This window comes from Arachis hypogaea, chromosome 17 (genome assembly GCF_003086295.3).
Source record: "Arachis hypogaea cultivar Tifrunner chromosome 17, arahy.Tifrunner.gnm2.J5K5, whole genome shotgun sequence".
Lineage (NCBI taxonomy): Eukaryota > Viridiplantae > Streptophyta > Magnoliopsida > Fabales > Fabaceae > Arachis > Arachis hypogaea.
The window spans coordinates 13,920,919-13,928,940 of record NC_092052.1 but is presented as its reverse complement, the minus strand read 5'-3'; the positions used below and the strand labels follow the sequence as shown (position 1 = coordinate 13,928,940).

General features: G+C 38.7%; 1 long non-coding RNA gene across 1 annotated transcript; it reads right to left on the bottom strand.

Moving 5' to 3' along the window:
- Positions 1–254: 254 nt before the first annotated feature.
- LOC112762855 (uncharacterized) lies at positions 255–6,731 on the bottom strand. The gene is made up of 3 exons (XR_011875759.1): positions 6,630–6,731; positions 6,342–6,515; positions 255–306 (listed from the first exon to the last, which is right to left on the bottom strand). It is a non-coding gene; the product is annotated as an uncharacterized lncRNA (long non-coding RNA).
- Between the last annotated feature and the right edge of the window lie 1,291 nt (positions 6,732–8,022).

Here is an 8,022-nt window from a genome sequence, read left to right as displayed (position 1 = left end):
TACTTTACATACTAAATACTAGAATAGGAGCCTGTAACTCGATACTGTATCGCTAATTTCTTTGAAAACCGGAAATAAATACTTTATTTTAAGAAAATTACAAACAGGCATAGATTCATATACAAGACTCCATATATAATAATTCAATATAATATACATATAAAACATACAATTCCTATCCCTCTTACAAACTTGTAATAACAAAGGCGAGGGGAAAAAAATAATCTAATTAATACAACAACATATAAACTAAACGTAGTATAACTCTTCTTAATGCTTCTTCATCTGGTTCCTGAAAAGGTAAAGCTGTAGGGGGGTGAGAACCTAACCACACGGTCTCACCACGGAGTTTCAAAGTTGTCATAAGAAGATATTTAATAAGAAACTGTTTTCAAGCTCAGTGATTATCATTGCCTTATGAATCTTTTAAAACCAATAGGAAATCGTTCAAAACCCTTTTCAAAGAAACAATGTTAAATCTTTCAGAAATCCGAAATCTTTCCTTTCTTATAAGAAAATCTCAATCAGAAGTCAACCACGCAATCAAACAACACAATCATTAATTCAGCATCCAAGTTCATTCTCAAATGTAGCACGCCAGGACAAACACAGGCAAGACAGACAAGGAAAACACAAGCAGGTAGCAGTTACAGCAAATAGTTCAAGTAGCAGTTAAGAACAGTTTAGCAACTAGGCCAACCAAAACAAGTTCAAACCCAAGCAAAGCATACAAATGCATATGATGCATGCCTGTCCTATGGCTGATGAGGCTCATCTGTCGGTTATCCAGCCAACCCGACAAGTCTGAATTGTACTTAGACTGTCCCCCGACGTGCATCCTGTAAGACCCAGAATCTTTGAAAAGTCTTATTATGATCAAGTCTCAAATCATATAGTTATTTATAGCCTTAATTTCAGAGATCATTTTATTAAGGATAATTAAGGCAAGTTTTGATTTATTGAACTTGAGATAAGTTATGATTATTATCCAATTTTATAATTATTGGATTATTTTCTATATTTAAGGTATAAGGCTGGTAGTTACAAAATAATAAGGATTTTATATGATTTGGACTAGATAAGTAATATTTTAAATATTAATACTGCTATTTTGGAAAAATAAAGGGGTTTAATTATATTATTTCTAATTATTTTGATTTGGGCATTTTATTGAAAATAATTTGTGAAATTGATGAGCAAATAGTATTTTCTATGTACAAATAGTGTTGAATTTAATTTGGGTTTCAATTACTATATTATCCCCAATTTTATGTGAAATTACTATAATGCCCCTAACCCTAATTTTGCTAAACCCATTCCCTTCCATCCTTCCTCCACGCTGCGCAGCCCAACCCCTTTCCTCACTGCCTTTGCTGCGCAGCAGCAACAACAACGACACACACAGTTTCCTTTGTTCTCCAAGAAAGAAAGAAATAAAGAGAAAGAGAGATCTGAGGGGGAAGGAGGCCACGTTGCTGCCGCTGCTACCAATCCGCGCCGTCAGGGTCGTCCCATCCACGGAGCCATGAGTCGCGCCGTGTCACTGAGAGGAGAAGGAGATCCGGAAGGGAGGAAGAGCACCGAGGAAGCAGCAGCTCACATGCCAGCCGCATTCTGCCACCACGTCCAGCTCCTCGCTGTCGCGCTACCGATTTGCCGCCGATCCAGTCATCCGCGCCGTCGTCCTTGCCGCGAGTCCAGCGCCGTCGTTGCTATCTTTGCACGAGGAGAGGTAGAGGCTAGCAGTGGAGGGCGGCGCATGAGAGGGAGTTCGTGCCTCACCGCCGTCACCCACGGGGCCACGGACTACGCCGGTCGCCGCCGCGTCGCGTCGGGGAGGAAGGCTGAGACTGAGCGCCGCTGGGAGGGAGGACGACGCGAGCTGGAGGTCCAGTCGCCGTTGTGCTATGGAGCAGACGGAACCGTGCCACGCTGTTGGGGTTCTCACTGTCGCCGGAAAAGGATTCAGGCCGCCGCAGGTGTCACGGTCGGAGGAGGAAGCTGTGCCCCTGTGTCCTGACCGCCAGGAGTGGTTCTGTGACTTCCGGGATCACCGCCGGAGCTCTGGGCTGAGTTTCTGTCACTTGAGACCCTGTTGCCACCGTGTTCCACCGCCGGTAAGATTTTTGAGTTTGGTTTCTGTTCTGTTGGAATTTCGGAAAGGTTGTTAACGCCGCGTGGTTGTTACAGTTACCGTCACCGGTGTTTTTGCTCGCGATTGTCACTTGGGGTTACTGACGGAGCCCACTGCCGGGTTGGTAGGGAGCTGTGGCTGCTTCGTTTTGTTATTTCAGTGAGTATTTCGATTTTCAAAAAGCCCTGCGTTAGTGCTCTGTTCCGTGTAATAAAGTATTTGCGATGTTAATGGTTTTAGGAGTTAGAATCCGGTTTGCTTATGCCGCTTGTAGCTGTTTTTGCTTTCGAGAGAGCAAGCCGAGTCGGGTTCTGAATGCCGGTGATTTCGGGCAGAGCAAAAAGAGTTCAGTTGACACGCTTGGGTTAAGTTTTGCTTGCCGAGGTAGGGGCGCTTTCCGAAAACTATAGTTTATTATTGGAATTATTACATATGGGTACTGATGTGAGATATTGTGTATTTGGTGATTGTATCTGCCTTATGTATTATTTGATTGACTCGAATGACTATGGATGTTGGTTTGGCTGAATTATTGTGTGGCTTGTGAAATGTAATGTTTGAAGTTGATTCTTTAAAGATTTGAAATGAGTTTAATCTGTTGAGGATCGGTTTGAATTGAGTCAATTATTTTGATGATGTGAAAGATAGAATACTCTTGAAATTCAGCCTGTGTTGCTTTAATTGATTTGGTTTTGATAAATGATTTATTTCTGAACCGATTCTTTAAAGCTTTATAAATGAGTTAAATCGGTTGATATTGAGTTGATTTTTGAAATGGTTTCCTTGAGGTATGCCATTGAGGCGACTATTGGATTTAGTTTGCTTTTGAATTGATTTCTGGTTTTGAGCTGTTGAAAAGGAATGAGAAACGGTTTAGTTGGGACCCGAACCGGGTGGCAAAAGTCCAAATTTTAGGGGAGGTGCTGCCGAATTTTCTATAAAATCCGAGTCTTTATTGAAATGTTGTCTGGAAAATGATGAGTTAAAGACTTCTACTATTTTATTTGAATTATCGAGAAAAGGATGATTCATGCTTTCGAAATGAATTAATAAAGAGGAAATTGTGATTTAGTCTTGCTTCTTAAGAAAGGCATTGTATCTCTTTCAGAAGAAGGTTATTTAGATGAAACTTGTGTTTTAAAGCTGTTTGGATGTGAAGAGGGTTTATGCCTTTGAATTTGACTTGGGGGTTTCAATTAAAGAAGTTTCAATGACTTTGAAAGAACCTAAAGGTCTATTGACAAGTTTCACTTTGAAATGTTTTGAGAAAGGTTTTAAGTACTCTTTGAATTCTGAATTCTTGCAAGACTAAAACAATTTTGAACAGTTGAAACATTCTAGAATTTATCATGGGGGTTGAAGTTGGTTTTGCCTAAGTAAAGGAAACGGCTTTGAAAGAAGTAAATGATTACATGACTCGGTTTGGCTTAGATCCTATTTGCTTACTCAAATTAGAAAGCCAATGTTTTAATGATTTTAAATGAATTTGGCGAAATGAGTTATGATATTCTCCCCTAAAGACTTGGGACTCTGCCGAGAAACTTTTGTTATAAAATCCCATTGTTAGATGGGTGATTTTGAATATCTCAAAGAGGCTTTTAACTTGCCATGATTATGGAAGTTTTGGAAAAAGGATGCCGAGAGTGGCATTGTTTTTAAAAGGGGAATTTACCTTGAGAAAAAGTGGCTTATGAGCCGAAATGATTTGAGAAATGAGATCTTTAAAGCAAAGGCTGAAAAGAGTTGAAACTTGATTTCGAAGTGAAATGAATTGAGAAAATGATTTATGGCTTAAATTCCGGTTTCATGAATTTGATGATTTTGAATGTGGAAGTGCTGTTTTGTTGTGAGCCGGAATGGCTGTGTATGATTATACATATTGATTGGTTCTGGATTGAACCGTGAGCCGGAATGGCCTTGAATGATATGAATATTGGCTGGTTCTGGATTGAACCGTGAGCCGAATGGCTGAGATGGATGTTGATCCATGATTGAGAATGAAAGCATTTATGCTGAGATATTGATAAGTTGTGATGTTGCACTTCCACTATTGGAGATGAGGGTTTCCCTGGGTAGTAGCAATGGCTAGCCACCATGTGCTCCAGGTTGAGACTCGAAGCTCTGTTAACCCAATGTCGTAAGTGTGGCCGGGCACTGTAAAAGGCCTGGATGAGCTCGCCCCCATAAATATTCACCAGTGATGGTGATGGATAAATATTCACCAGTGAGGGTGATGGATATGGATCATGATTATGATCAAGTTTATGATGAGTATAACTCGAGTTGGGGATGCACGACAGAGGGACAGTCCAATGGTTAGCTACCAGGACTTGTCGGGTTGGCTCTATAACCGACAGATGATATCATCAGCCACTAGGGACAGGCATGCATCATATGCATTTGTGTGACATTGGTTGGGTGTGCATATTATACTTGGTTTGCCTATGTGATTAATTGCTAACTGTTCTACTTGTAATAACTATTTGTTTGTGCTTGAACTTCCTATCTGTGATTGCATCTGGGACTCTGTTGGATTGTGGTGATTGGTTGTTGGTTGGATTGTTTGGGCCTAGGGCCGTGGTTGGAAAGAGATGAACTGATTGTTGATTTCGGTTTTGTGTTTCTGGTTTGGAATAAAATTATGAAAGGCTATTTTGGTTCCGCATAGGTAAACCGTTTTGAAAGGCTTTTGAGTTTTTGAGAATTGAACGGTTCTTCTTTTAGAAAAGATTTCCGACTTTACTTGTATTGTAAACAGTTGTTTTTGAAAAGAGGCATAAGTCGGTTATTAATCACTGGTACGGTTTATCTTCACGTATCCTATTACAGTAATTCCTAAAAACCCTCTACTGAGAACCCTTTCGAGGATGATGTTCTCACCCCCCTACATTTTTTCCCCTTTCAGGATATGGGCGCAGAAGTTACGAAGAGTTTATTTAGTTGTGGTTGAAATGCTCTGTATTGCTTTAGACTATTATTTGTACCCTCGCCTTTATCTTGAGATATTCTGTAAGAGGGATAGGAATTGTATTGTCTAATGCTTGTAATATTATTATTATATATATGTGTATATATATATATGGATGTACTCTTTATGAGCTTTTGTAAGTTGTATGGTATTTGTGGATGTACGTTATCGAACGAAAGTATTTTTGGGAACGGTATTGCGGTTTAAAGTTTTAAACAGGCTCATATTTTAGTATTAAATAGTATAAGTGTCGTCGTAATATCCGAGCTATCAGAGTTGCGCAGCCGGAAGCGTTGCCTTTGGTAGTTAGGATGTTACACATCCCCAAGAGTCTATGCATAGCTTTTTCTCAAACAATCAATATTACTCAATGAGGGTAACATTCCCGGGAATTTATATAGTGCCCGGTCACCCACTTACATCGTAGGGTTAACAGAGTATCGAGTTTTCAACCTGGTACACGTGGTGGCAAGCCACGGCACTTAATCCAGGGAACCTCGTATCTCAGATATTTCAAATTCATAAGCCATATGAATAATTCCAAGTTCACATCTCAACATTCTCAACATCATAATCATTCATCAATCCAAATCTCATTTCCAAGTTCATTTCAAAGCCATATTTCAAATAAAATCCTCATCCTCCTCTTTTTCATTCTGTTCGTTAACAATCTCAATCCCAAAACAAAATTCTTTCTTTGATAGGCAAATCAATCTTAAAACGTATAATGCTTAAAAAAAATCTTTGTAATTAGTTACTTTAAATAAAACTTCCAATTTTATAAAATTTCGACAGCATCTCCTCTAAAACTCGGACACTGCCACCCTTTTCGGGTCCCATCCAAACACTTTTCAAACCTTTTCTCAACCATTTCCAAATCTCAAACAATTCCAATATCAAAGTATTTTCAAAATCAGACCAATTCCAATAATAAAACTCTTTTTAAAGCCAAACCAGCTCAAGTATTAAATTATTTATAAAATCAAATCGACTCAAAATCAAACCGGTTTAACTTCAAACCAAGAAAAATTACTTTTCATAATAATCAAGTAAATAACTTTCCAAATCCATTTCTTAACAACAACCGTACTTCACTCAAGCAATCAAGCACCCAATAATCCAGTCCAACAATCCATTACATCCACAAGACAAATATAATTACAGAAATATATCTTTTTGCATCAATATCTATTTATCACAACTCTGTAATGTAAATTAGATTTTAAGAAAAATCCCTACCTCGATTAGTTGAATTCACATAGATTAAACGTGGTAACTCCCTTTTCTTCTAATTTTTATGGCAGCAGCAAGCACGTAACTAAAGCAGCAGCATTGTCAATCTCTTATGGCAGTGACGATGGTTGCAGCAAGACAAGGATTCGAATTGGATAAGAATCAAAAGCAAACATAGCTCTGGAAGATTCACAACAATTCAAAGACCAGAATTGAATTAAAACAAGAACATGGCAATTAAAAGTGACAAAATAGAACGTGCCAAATAGGTCAGAACCAAGGAGAAGAGCAAACCAGAATCAATGTAATAGGATTCAGAACCAACAGCAGCGACAGTGACATTAGTTCTCTCGGAGCAAGAACAACAACAATCTCAGCATCAATTATGCCTTTTCGAACGGTAAACCAGCAACGACTAAAACAGTAACCCATAGTCCTATAATTAAGCCAGGAAGGAACAGAAGAACAAGATAAAACAGAGCAAGGTTTAAAGCGTTACAGTTTCAAGAATAGGAGAATTGAAATCAGAGCAAGGCTGGCGCTGTCTTCAACTCTGGTGGCGGTGCACAACTCACCGGCGACTAAGGCAGCAACGTAGACAAGGCTTCCCCTCGGCGGTGAGAAGCGGCGGTGGCACGCGGCGATGGTAACTCCGGCGACGACAAGGCGTGGCGGTGGCTGAATAGCAACGAACGGCGGCGCAACACCTTCCTCTCTCACCTGCGAACTCTTTTTCTCTCACTTGCGAGCTCAACGGCGACAGCCATGGAAGTTTACTAGAGTTAGGGTTCCCAATTTGGGAATTAGGGTTAGGGGTGGTTCAGTCATTTCACTAAAATTAGGAGTAATTGAAAATCAAAAATCAACTTTTAATCCATTAATAATATTTGTAAAAATACTATTTAATTATTTATCAATTTATAAATTATTTTTAAATAAAGACTTTAATTCAATAATTAGAGATAATATAATTAATTTTCTTTATTCATAAAAATTAAAATAGATTAAATTCCAAAATCTCAATTCTCTAAATCAATTTATACAAAATTCTTATTATTTTGCAATTACTAAATTTTATAGTTCAAATATAGAAAATTATTCAACAATTATAAAATTAGGGAAGAATTCTAATTTAATTATCTAAACTTAATTTAATTAGCTTTAATTAAATAATTTCTAAAATTAAAGTCTTTAATGAATAATTAAATTGAAATCAATTTAGAATAAGGCTTTTCAAAAGTTTTGGGTCTTACACAGTGCGCGAAGATGAGAGAGAGAGGGGAAGTCGATCCTATCACCGCCGCCGCATCCAGTCGCCGTCATCGTCACGGGAGCTCGTCGCTGTCACTGGCGAGAGTCACTGCCGCTGCTGTTGCTGAACCACCGTCTCAATTAGTTGCTCAGCCTTGTCTCTGTTTTTGGTTTCCCTTTTGTGTGCCAAAGTCACTGCTACCGTGATGGTGGCCGTGGGGTTGCTTGTGCTTAAACAAAGTTGTTACTGCTGCTACTCCATTCCTCTATTCTTTTCAAGTTTTAGTAAGTTGTCCTTGTTCCAAAACCCTCATTGTTACCGTTCTGTTTTCATGGTTGATCGAGAATATTGAGATGTTAATATGTTAGGGTTATGACAATACCACTGCAAATTGTTTGATGGCATTGCTGTTACTGATTCGGTTTAAAGCCGTTG